Consider the following 11,774-nt stretch of genomic DNA (forward strand, 5'->3'; position numbering starts at 1 on the left):
TTTACACAGATTTGCTAAGAGGCGGAGCATTTCTTCCTTTCAGCCAATCAGCGTCTTCAAGTGACCGGAGCATCATAAACAGTCAGCTCTTACCAGCTGGGCATCCTCTGTAAAGCTGTTCTTCCTCTCTGCCACAGTTTTAGAGCCCTTGACATAGAGTGGCCACACTTGTTGGCAATTTGTAGGCATCTCTGAACTTCTGGTCTTGTCCGTGATTGGGTGCTGGCATGAATGGCATCAGAGTTTAATCACGGGAGCCAGGACTTGTCACTGAGTTAATAAATGTCCCCCTTGTTCCAACTGAATAACATCTCCTTGTATCTGTATTCTGATTTGATTTGAGAGCTCCTGTCAGTGCTGCTGTGGCTAGACTGTTTGGCAGAGACGCTTAGGAGAGTATTTTTTCCCCCTCTTCTTCCCCTCCCAACCCCCCTTCAGCCTCCCTTTCAGCCAACCGCCTGTTGTGGTCACAATCTCAAATAGCAAAGACAGGGAAATTCCTTGATTATATTTAACCTAGAACTCACTCTTGGTTTCGACGAGAGAGAGAGAGAGAGAGAGAGAGAGAGAGAGAGAGAGAGAGAGAGAGAGAGAGAGAGAGAGAGAATGCCTATGTATTTAGAAATATTTTCTTCTCCAAATTAAAAAAAAATAGCCTGTGGTGATTTTTATCCATACAGATGTAAGTTATAGTATTTTAATGTGATATTAAAATAGGAGTTAATACGTTAATGTTTTCTTTCATAATGCTTCTTAATTGTTTTATTATTTGGATATTTATTTAGAATTATTTCAGATAGCCCGTCAATGGGAAAAATAAAGTTGACCTCAAACTCTATCAGTCTGTCTTATTCTCTTACGTCTCACTTTTAGTTGCTCTTAGTCTCCCTTGACTTACTCTACTCTAAAATCTGGCATTTGTTTATATAGTGAAGAATTAATATATTATCAGGCAAAGTCTCCATGATGATGAATTTGTTTCCTTTCTGAATGTAGGCCGTAAACCAATCCTGGTTCTGTGGATTTAGAAATTGAATGAAATATGATTCAGAAGCTAAATTAGAATAGAGTCCAAGAGGGAAATAGAGCCGTGTGCCCAAATGTCGCTGACATGCTAAGTACATATCTCCATTCATGCCGTAGTCATAGACACCTGCAAACTAGTGACATCAGAAAATGTCAAAGTTGTGAGACAAGCTGAAGAGAAATCTGACATTTTCTTGTAAGAAATTCTGGTTCAAAATGTGTTCATAAAGATGTTTTATTTGTTGTTCTAGCCAGGGAGAAGCTATTTAAAACTTGACATTCTCTTCCTTTCCTCAGACTGAGCGTGTCTAACATCTGTGAATTGTGAAACTCACACACATGGGGGCCTGAGCCCCAGCCAAATCAGAGAGCTTTTTCTAAAAAATGTGAAGCTTGAAGCAAAGATCATTTCACTAATTAATTATAGATTTGCTTCATTGGAATTGAAGTGTTTGACTTTCTTCTCTGAGCAAATACAGATGACCCGATTGCAAAGTTCTTAAATTGAGAATAACTAATGTCCTGTAGCTATGGCCTTGGAGGAGTTTCATTCCACAGGACCTGCCTGCTTCCAGTTGTAAGAGGAACCTCCTGAGGCACAGGAAGGATGCTCTCCTAGACACAGGCAGCCTAAGCTGTCCCCAAAAACACAAGAATAAGGGTAGAGTTTGTGGCAAAGCACATGTTTAGTATACAAAAGGTCCTGGGTTCAGTCCTCAGTCGTGAAAAATTAAGAACTGGGACTATGGTTTCACATGGAGAGTGTCTTACATTTTCATAAACCCGAGAGTCACTTGGAATTCTTGTCCATGCAGAATCTGGTTCTTTATTTCCAGAGAGGGGTTTGAGGTTACATTTCTTTTCTTTCCCACTCTCCATCACTTCTATTATGAAGTTCAAAATCTTTCACAGAAAGTGCATCTGCTTCCTGCCTAGCTCCTCAGTCTCAAAGTTCACCATTTTCCTTTCCTTCACAGTCCTGAAGTAAATTCTACGGAACCTTTCCCTGTTCCTTCAATGGACCATGAATTCTAAGTACAAAGCTGGAAGATTCTTTTCTCCTTTTCTGCTTGATGATTGCCCATTTTTGTTATTGCTATTTTTGTTTTGTTTTGTTTTGTTTTTTTGGTGGGTTGATGGGGGAGGTTACATTTCTAATCCTGTCATGACCATGCCACGGTGGTTGGCCCAAGGACCAGATCTGAAGTGGTAAGATCTATGCTCACCTCTCCTCTGGTATTTATAATTAAATGCTTGCTGAAAGGAAGAAAGAACTTGTGAAAGTATTTTACATCATGCTCCAAAGTCATAGAAGTCCACATAATCAATTCTCAAGCACTCTTCATGCATATTTTCATTTAAAAGTTAAATTAAGTAGAACTTAATTTAAAAGGTTTAAGTTTAAACTAATTTACAGCATATGCCATTACATCAACAGTTATTATAAAAAATAATATATTGGTTTGGGTACCGAAGGCAGATTATCAGGGGACTTGATTTTACAGAAATAATTATACAGGATATTGGTTCCTACTACTTAGTGGGAATAAACAGTTAACTTGACTTAGAGGAGAAAAGCAAACTCCTCAGGATCACAAAAGACATCATAGCGTATGAACATATGTGACCTGGGAACATGAGTGGCGATTACCCTGCAATCACTATACCTCTTCATAACTGGATTTCACCACTTCTAGACACTCCAGTTACTTCCTCAATGCATACATTTGTTTTTGAGATACAGTTGGAAAGCATTCTGAGAGTTTTAGTCTCTTAGAATGCATAGTGCAGTCGCTTACATGTATACAAAGGACTTTTCCAACCTACAAGTCTGAAAGATGCTTGTGAATGTACTTGATTCATATGAAGCCAGAATTAAAAACTTCAGAGAAATGGCAATGTTTTATATGTACAGTTCTTGACATAATGTCCCAGGAAGAAATATGCCTTCCTTCTCCACTTCAAGCAGCCAAGAATGTGCCCAGCCTGCCTCAGACATTCAGCACAGAAATTCTCTCTGAAATCTACGATGTTTATCGCACAACAACTAATAACTATGCACTTTCTGGCCTAGGCTGCAAACTTTTATCATTATTCTTCCGCTTCGGATCATATTTTGTTTATCACCATAGGTGTTTTCAAACCTCATCTGTGTGACCTTCAAAAATCACACGACTCCCTTGTGCCTTTAGATAACAGGAACTGACTTTTATCTCCTATCCTAAACCATTACATTCAACTGCTGTGGTATAAATTGTCGCTCACAGGCTCATGTGTTTGAAGACACATTTTGAGAGGTCTTAGGGCCTTTGGGAGGTGAGGCCTAGTAGAAGGAAATGATTCTCTGGACCACTGGCTTTAAGATTCATCACCTAACTCCATTTGCCTGTTGTCATACCTTTGGCTCCCACCCGATTCACCAAGATGCTAACAAGCAGGCCCACATTCCTGCCCCCTCAGGTCAAACAATTCTTTCTACCACACCTTAGTGCCTTGATTGTGAATCTCATTAAAAAAAGGAAAAGAGTTCTACCACTTGAGGAAAGAACTCTAAGTGTAGGGTGGTGTAAAACAGATGTTACTACGAGCAGCTTATGACCTTGTGTGTTCCCCCAGCCATGGTAGTTTGTGATTGTAGTCACTGTTTATCAGAGAAGCTGAGTTCAGAGCAACTGGATCTAAGCCTCTATCCTACTAGACAGTTCAATATGACCTATACCACTTCAGATTATGGGGATCAAAATGGAACCTTCTAGAATATAAGGTGGCCAACGTACCAAATGTCACACACCACAAAGCAACAGTTGAGTTTAACATTCTTTAGCACCAAATTCATTCAGACCACAGTCTCTACTTATTGAGGGACAAACTAAAGCTTGCCTTGGAAGAGGGACTTACTATCAGTATACGTAAGTTCTGGTTCTCCTTTTATTCTACTTAGATATCAGACTCTAATAATTATAAGGAATATGGAACGCAAGGTGCTGACATCTGAGTAGAGTAAAGGTACAACCAGAATCCATGTGTGCTGATAATGAGGAAATGCTAATTCACTGAAGAAGCATATACATTACTAATAGCTATGGTCTCTTGATCTGACCTTGAGCTTCTTACAGGCCCTACAATCCATTGCATGGAAATATTTATAGCTAAACTAATGACTGGGGTCTATTTAGAAGAGAAAGCATTTCTGGGGTCTATCCCAATAAATGGGGATGTTTTGACTCAGGGGAATGCAAGGAAACACAGAAGCCAATTAGGCAGGGAAGAGATTGGCAGGTTCCCTAACAGACAAACCTGATACCCTCGAAGTCACACCCAGTGTCCAAAAGCAATGTGGGTGGGCTTCTCTTCCAGACATACCCGAACAGCTGTGTGGGGGATGCTCTTCCCTCCCACCGGTCCTTTGCTTAAAGTCCACGTGAGTGGAAGATAAATAAAGAAACACAGGAAGTCCTTATTTGGTACTGCCCAGATTTGTTTTCCGGAAGCATCTGTTAGATCCAAAGCAAGATGTGCCTTTCCTCTACACGTTTCACTGTGTTTCCCAAAGGAAGAAATCTCTTACATAATCACACTTCAGCCATAGAAACCACAAAATGCACATCCATAAAATATCTACTCTGCGTCCATTTCAAGTTGCCTGTTGAGCCAATTATGCCTGCGTAGTGACAGAAAATCCTGATTCACGCATTTCCCTGTTTAGTCTTTTTCTCACTGAGAACAGGTCCTTCAGTTGCTTCACGACACGGTTATTTGGAAAGATGACAGGCCAGTTGCTTAGTTTAGTTTTTGTGGATATTTTCTCCTGAGTAGATTCACTTACTTGATTTGGCAGAAACAGTATGAAAGCAAGGTTCAATACACCACTTCCGTCATGAATTGTGTGGCTTTTAAAATCCCTCCAGTGAATTTTCTCCAAATTTAAAGCTTTGAGCAGTAGACCATTTTAAAACTTTCACAGTAACTTCCAAGACCTCGGGAAATTCCCCTCTGGTTTATTTATAATATCATATATTTCTGTGTGATCTGAACTTGCGAAATATTTGTCGCTTTCTACTCTGTTTTCACATCTTCACCTCTCCAGCCACATGACCCTGAGAAGGGGCAGGGGATGGGTTTGAAGAGTCACACAAGGGCAATTTGAAGAGGCTGCATTTTAGATTGTGGTCAAAAAGACCCATTCAAGTGGCTTTCAGTTTTGCTTGTGAATAGTTAAATACTACATTTCATCCTCGAGTAATGAGTCGCTGCTGACCATGTTCCTCCAGCGTGCTGTGTGCTGTCACTGTAGGCTCAGGCTGGTGTTCACTTTAGGGATTGGCAGGGACATCTGAGGGCTACTTTATCAGGACTACGAAATGGTACAGGAAAATCAGTGACTTCAATATTTACTTACAGCTCGAAATGTTTTCTATTATCATATATGTATATTTATCTTTCTATCTAATACACATATATTCAGTATATGTGTATTATATGAATCAATATATGTATGTATAATAAAAATAAACAACTATACATATATTATACATGATATAGTGTTTTGAGAAGAATACGTGAAATAGAGATTATCTTAATTTGGATTGACATAGACAGAGAAACCTGTGAGGAGTCACAAACATTAGGTTTGTCTGTCAAATTTCTAGTTGCCACAATAGAAGAAAAGCTTATGAAAGATTCTTTTCAACTTCAGGAGTCCAAGACTCTATGGCTATTAACTTCTTAAAAGTCTATTTATATGTTTGATCCATGTGTGTATATACTGATATAAAGTCACTGCCTTACATAAATGAGATTATAAAATGCTTAGAGATTACAAAATACATTTGCGGTGTTACCAGAGTCTGGGGAGGAGGGGTGGTTTGGAAGTGGTTGATTAACATGTATTGGGTTTCAGTTTTGCAAGATGAAAACCTTGAGATCAGTTACATGACACTGTGTCTATATTTAGCTCTACTGAACTGTACATGTAAAAATGATTAAGGCAGTAAACAGTCTATATAATTTTGCATATCATATTTGAAAAAATAAAAATATGCATAGGTAAGTACTTAAATCAACTCAGCATAAACATCAAAGGTAAAAAACATAAAAGAAAATCAGAGAATTTCTTCTGAAATATTCAACATGTCTGTATGTTGCCTTGAATTTGTGATCTCCTAAGTAGGTTTTACAAGACTTTGTATCAAAGTAATATATTAGGCTTTTGTTATGTATAGCATTTGCTAGGCTAGGCAAAATCTGATTGCAGGCCTATAGCCTGCATGTCTCAGTCAGGTAGTAATGAAGTCCTGAGTTTGGTCCTCAGAACCAAGGTAAAAGGTTGAGCATGGATGTAGACGTTTCTAACCCCGATAAGAGAGAGATGGAGTCAAGATGATCTGTAGGGCTCACTGGCAGCCAGCCTAGTCTACTGGGTGAGTTTAAGGCCAGAGATCCAGTATAAAAAGGAGGAGTAGGGGTGGGGATGAACAGCACTTATGGTAGTGATGCCTAAGCCTCCAAACACATGTGCATACACATAGACAAGTAGAGAGAGAGAGAGAGATTGAGAGAGAGAGAGAGAGAGAGAGAGAGAGAGAGAGAGAGAGAGAGAGAATGAATCTGGTCGAAAGACTTTGAAAGGGATCATTCCTTTTGTGTAAGCAAGGAGCTTAAACGTCTAGTTTCTGAGTCTAACATATTTATCAGTTTGCACGACATGACATGAATTTCAGTGTTCTTAAGTGATTCTCTCAGACTGAGTGCTCATTTACTTAACAGCCAGTTCATAAACACTTCTTAAAGGTCTCCTTTATTATGCATCAATGTGTTAGAAGCTGCTAATATCAGCCAGATCACTAAGAGCCAATCTTGTGTCTAAGTGTCTCCCAAAGCACCCGAGAAGGACTTTCCCCCCTTTATATATGTTAAGCTTTGTAGCCAAAAGAACGGAGCTTAATACCTTACTAAGTTGGTATTCTCCATGTCCCATTTACACAGAGATAAACTATCCAAATGTTGTATGTGGTGCTCCTGTTTTTGTCACTGCATTTGTGGTACATCTCCCTCACAAAATTTTGTCCTAATAGATGTTCATGAAAGAAAAAACAATTGAAAAGGGCCAGAGAGAGATGTCTCAGTGAAATGATTAAGATCACTAGTGTGCTCTTCCAGAGGGTCTTGGTTGAGTTTCCGGCATCCACATAGCAACTTACTATTGTCTGTATCTGCAGTTCTAAGGGATCCAATGCCCTCATACAGACATACATGTAGGCATAACAGCAACGCATATAAATTAAAAATAAGTAAATCCTTAAGAGTGAGCAAATAAGGAGGGACAGCTATGGCACCGTCCTCTGATTTAATGATGGCCACTTGGCCTGCTGGAATTTTTTTCTGGGCCAAATGGTACCTGACAGGTACTTATGAGGTATGAAGATGTTTGCTAGGAAGAGAATGCAGAAATCTTAATTGTCTTTGTGAGACCAAGAGACCACCAGGGCAAGTCTTCACTCCAGATGGACATTCATTTATACCTGCTGCTTCAGTATTGTTCTTGGCGTGCATGGGGGTTGGGGAAGAATCATCAAGGCTGTGATTTCTACCCAGAAGAAAGATAGATATAAGCTACAATCTGTATATTACGAAGCCCATGGTAATATTATGTCTCGAGTATATGGAGTCCTGTCAAACAATATGTGTCTATAGAGACAACTATCAAAAAAGGGACAAGTCCTGAAGAGAACACCAACAACTCAGGATCTAAGATCAACAACTGATAAATATGACCTCATGAAACTGAAAAGTTTCTGGAAGACAAAGGAAACTGTCAATAGGATAAATCAGCAGCCTACAGATTAGGAAAAGATCTTCACTAGCCCTACATCTGATAGCGGGCTAATATCCAAAATATATAAAGAACTCAAAGTTAGACACCAACAAACTAAATAACTTAATTGAATGGGTACAGAGCTCAACAGAGTATTCTCAACTGAGGAGTCTCGAATGTCCAAGAAGCACTTAGAGAAATGTTCAACATTCTTAGTCATCAGGGAAATGTAAATCAAGAAGACTCCGAGATTTCGCCTTACACCAATCATAATGGCTAAGATCAAAAACTCAAGTGACAGCATCTGCTGGCAAGGACGTGGAGAAAGAGGACTATTTCCCCATTTTGGGTGGGATTGCAAACTGTTATGACCCCTCTAGAAATCAATCTGGTGGTTCCTCAGAAAATTGGAAATAGTTCTACTTGAAGACTCAGCCATATTGCTCCTAGACATATACCCAAAAGATGGCCCACCATACCACAAGGACAAATGCTCCACTATATTCATAGGAACCTTATTCACAATAGCCAGAAACTGGAAGCAAACCAGATATCCCTCAATTGAAGAATGGATATAGAAAATGTGGTTCATTTACACAGTGGAATACTATTCAGCTATTAAAAATGGGGACATCATGCATTCGGCAGCCAAAATGATGGAACTAGAAAATATTATATTGAGATAACTCAGACTCGGAAAGCATGCATGCTATGTATTCACTGATATGTGGACATTAGCCACAAAGTACAGAATAGCCAGGCTACAATCCACAGACCATAAGAAATTAAACAAGAAGGAAAGTCCAAATAAGGATGCTTCAGTCTCACTCAGAAGGGGGATAATCACCAGAGGCAGATGGAAGGAGGGACCTGAGTGGGAGAGAAGAGGGGAAGAGGGGGGTAGGATCAGATATGGGGCAGAGAGCAGAGAAGGCCAGAGGACCAAGAGAATTAATGGAAACATGCAGTTGCCAGGGCTTGGGTTTGGGAGGGGAGGGAACATCTAGAAAGTCCTAGAGACCTGGGATGTGAGAGCAGCCCAGAACTCAAGGTTGGTGACCTTCATTGAAATGCCCAACAACACAGAGATGGAATTTGAAGAGCCCCCCTCTAGTAGTTAGGCAGGGCCCACAGTAGAGGGATGGGATCACCAACCAATCTTCAAAATTTTGACCCGGAATTGTTCTTATCTAAAAGAAATGCAGGTACAAAAACGAAACAAAACAAAACAAAAAAACAGAGACTGAAGGAATGGCTCACCAGTAACTGGGCCAACTTGAGATCTATCCCATAGGTGGGCACCAAACCCTAACACTATTACTAATGCTATGTTGGACAGACAGGAGCCTAGCATGACTGTCCTCTAAGAGGCTCTACCAGCAGCTGACTGAGACAGATGCACATACTTACAGCCAGCTATTAACTAAGTTCGGGGACCCCTATGGGGGAAGAGTTAGGGGAAGGGTAGAAGGAGCTGAGGGAGATGGCAACCCCATAGAAAAACTAACAGTGTAAACTAAACTGGACTCTGGAGCTCCCGGAGGCTAATACAGGAACCAAAGAGCATGCAGGGGCTGGTCTTAGCACCCTTCCCCCCACATATGAGCAGAGGACTGACTGACTTATATTGCCCTAGTGGGAGAGAATTTACCTAATCCTATAGAGACTTGATACCCTAGAGAAGGCAGATTGGTTAGGGGGGTGGTGCAGGTTAGCCTCTCAGAGGCAAAGGGGAGAGGGATGGGATAAGAAGGTTGGAAGTGGGGACAGTGGTAGGGGACAACATTTGAGATGTAAATAAGTAAATCAAAATAACAAAGGACAAGAAACATTTATAAATTCCTATTTTTGAAAATTACTTGTATTCAAAGTTTAAAAGAATTTAGAGATAGGTAACATAAAGAGACATAAAATTTCTAGAAAGCAGAATAATTTTAAAATAATAAAACACTCTACTGTAGTTTATATTTTACAGGATACTCTCGAGGATGTTAGCTCATTTTACCCTTGTGACTCTTAGTGAAGTTGTGGCCAAGACAAGCGGGAGAATCAATTCCCTTTCGCTTGAGAAAACCAAGAATCAGAGTAGGAATCAATCTCAAAAGCATATCCTCTAATAACCATCAGTAATCCTGACCTATAATAAACCCAGACTTAAGACCATTTACTCAGGAAAATAATATTAATTAAATGGCCATGGTAGTCCTGATAGTATACAGTTCTTTTATATTTGCAAAATAAAGGTAAACAAAAACAGTGTCATTTACTAAATACTGTATGTTCATTGCCTACTAAAGGGAATGCTAAGAACCCCTGGGGATACTGTCACCACTTGAAAAGTGGGATGGAAAGGCTGGGGAGTGTGCATTAATTATTCTGTTCCCCCCAGATAGCAATGGAGCTGGAATCTGAACTCAAGTACAGCTGTTTCCCTAACATCACCACTACACTGCCATGCCCCTGGCAAGGTTCCAAATGCTTCCATATACATTTCACATCTTAGGGCCCTAATAAATGGATCTAGCACATGTCTTTTTCTGATCCACAGATCCTACAATACCCTAAGCCCCACAAATACCAGCCTCCAAATGAAGGCATGAGCTCATAGTGAGCACCCACATTTGGGCTGAGAGTCAAGAATGTTAACTCTGCTTATTTTGAAATTGGGCTGTGCACACTGTTCAAAGACGCGGAGGTGGGTGGACTGATAAACCACTTCTGTGGGGTGGAAATGATTCTCAGGGCATCCTTACAGGGATCCCATGCAATGACCCCAGGTTGGGTCTTGTTTACAGGAATAACTGCCAAGTTTCTTCCTGTTTTTTTGTTTTGTTTTGTTTTATTGTTTTTGTTTGGTTTGGCTTTTGCTGTCTGCTTTCTACTTTCCACACATTTTATTAAAGGGGGAAAAGCAGTGGTGGCAAATCTCTAGAACATTTCCTCATATTCCTTTCTTATAATGTGATATTTGATTTCCAAACACACGCCGGGATGGGATGCACCATCCTAACCAGGTAAGAAGCTGAAACCCTGAAGTATTTGTCTTCCAACTTCCTCCACTCTGTGGCCTTTGGATCAACTACAATTATCTGATGACTCTTATGGCTTTATTATGTTTTGTTTGTAGCTCCCTGAGCTCTTCTATATGCAAGAACTACAGAATCTGAACAGCTTCATTAAGAATCACATTCCCCATGCCAAAGGAAGAATATCATTGTCTAAAGCAAGAGGCAAGCCCTCTCTTGTTCAATTTGCCTTAGAAACTACATCTTGAACCAATTTGTGAATTGCCTTAAGCATTAACAAGCAATCATTACGACACCAAATCTAAAAGAAGTTAGCCAGAGTCATTACCTCAGCCTTAATATCTGCATCATTTACGTCCTGGTTGATCACTGGCTCTGCTCTTTCAGCTGCATTTTCAGTATTTCTCCTGTTATCAGGTACTAACTCCTTGTGGTTTTCAGCATAAGCTCCATATTCAAGTCCAGCAGCTAAAACAAGAAGCCAGGCAACTGCTTCTTGCTCATTCTGAATCTTGAAAAGACAATCAACATGTCTGAGATTAGAAGACCATGGGCCAGTCACTGCTGTGGTTGCTTCTCAAGTTAACCTTTCTTCGGTTTTGTAGTGTCTAATATTCTGATCTTCAAGCTAAGCAATCGTCTTTGCAATTGAAGTCAGCCAAGGGGTTGTGGTATTCTAACGCCATGACCTTGCGTTCAAAGACAGACCACCCACCACCAACCTCCAATCATGCTAGCATCCTGGATCTCTACATAGTAAATTATAAATCACCAAGGTAAGACCCTGTCTCCAAAAAATGTAGACTGTTTATTGAGGTATATAGAATATAGATAGAACCTAGATCTAGTTGAAGTGGAGAGCATAATTGCTGTGTATTTTACTGGTATTGACTTGGAAGACATCTATT

General features: G+C 40.0%; 1 pseudogene; it reads right to left on the bottom strand.

Annotated features, from left to right (window-relative positions):
* Positions 1-10,925: 10,925 nt before the first annotated feature.
* Rtraf-ps1 (RNA transcription, translation and transport factor, pseudogene 1) lies at positions 10,926-11,564 on the bottom strand (annotated as a pseudogene).
* Positions 11,565-11,774: the final 210 nt, after the last annotated feature.

This window comes from Rattus norvegicus, chromosome 11 (assembly GCF_021556685.1).
Source record: "Rattus norvegicus strain SHRSP/BbbUtx chromosome 11, alternate assembly SHRSP_T2T, whole genome shotgun sequence".
In the NCBI taxonomy this organism is placed as follows: domain Eukaryota; kingdom Metazoa; phylum Chordata; class Mammalia; order Rodentia; family Muridae; genus Rattus; species Rattus norvegicus.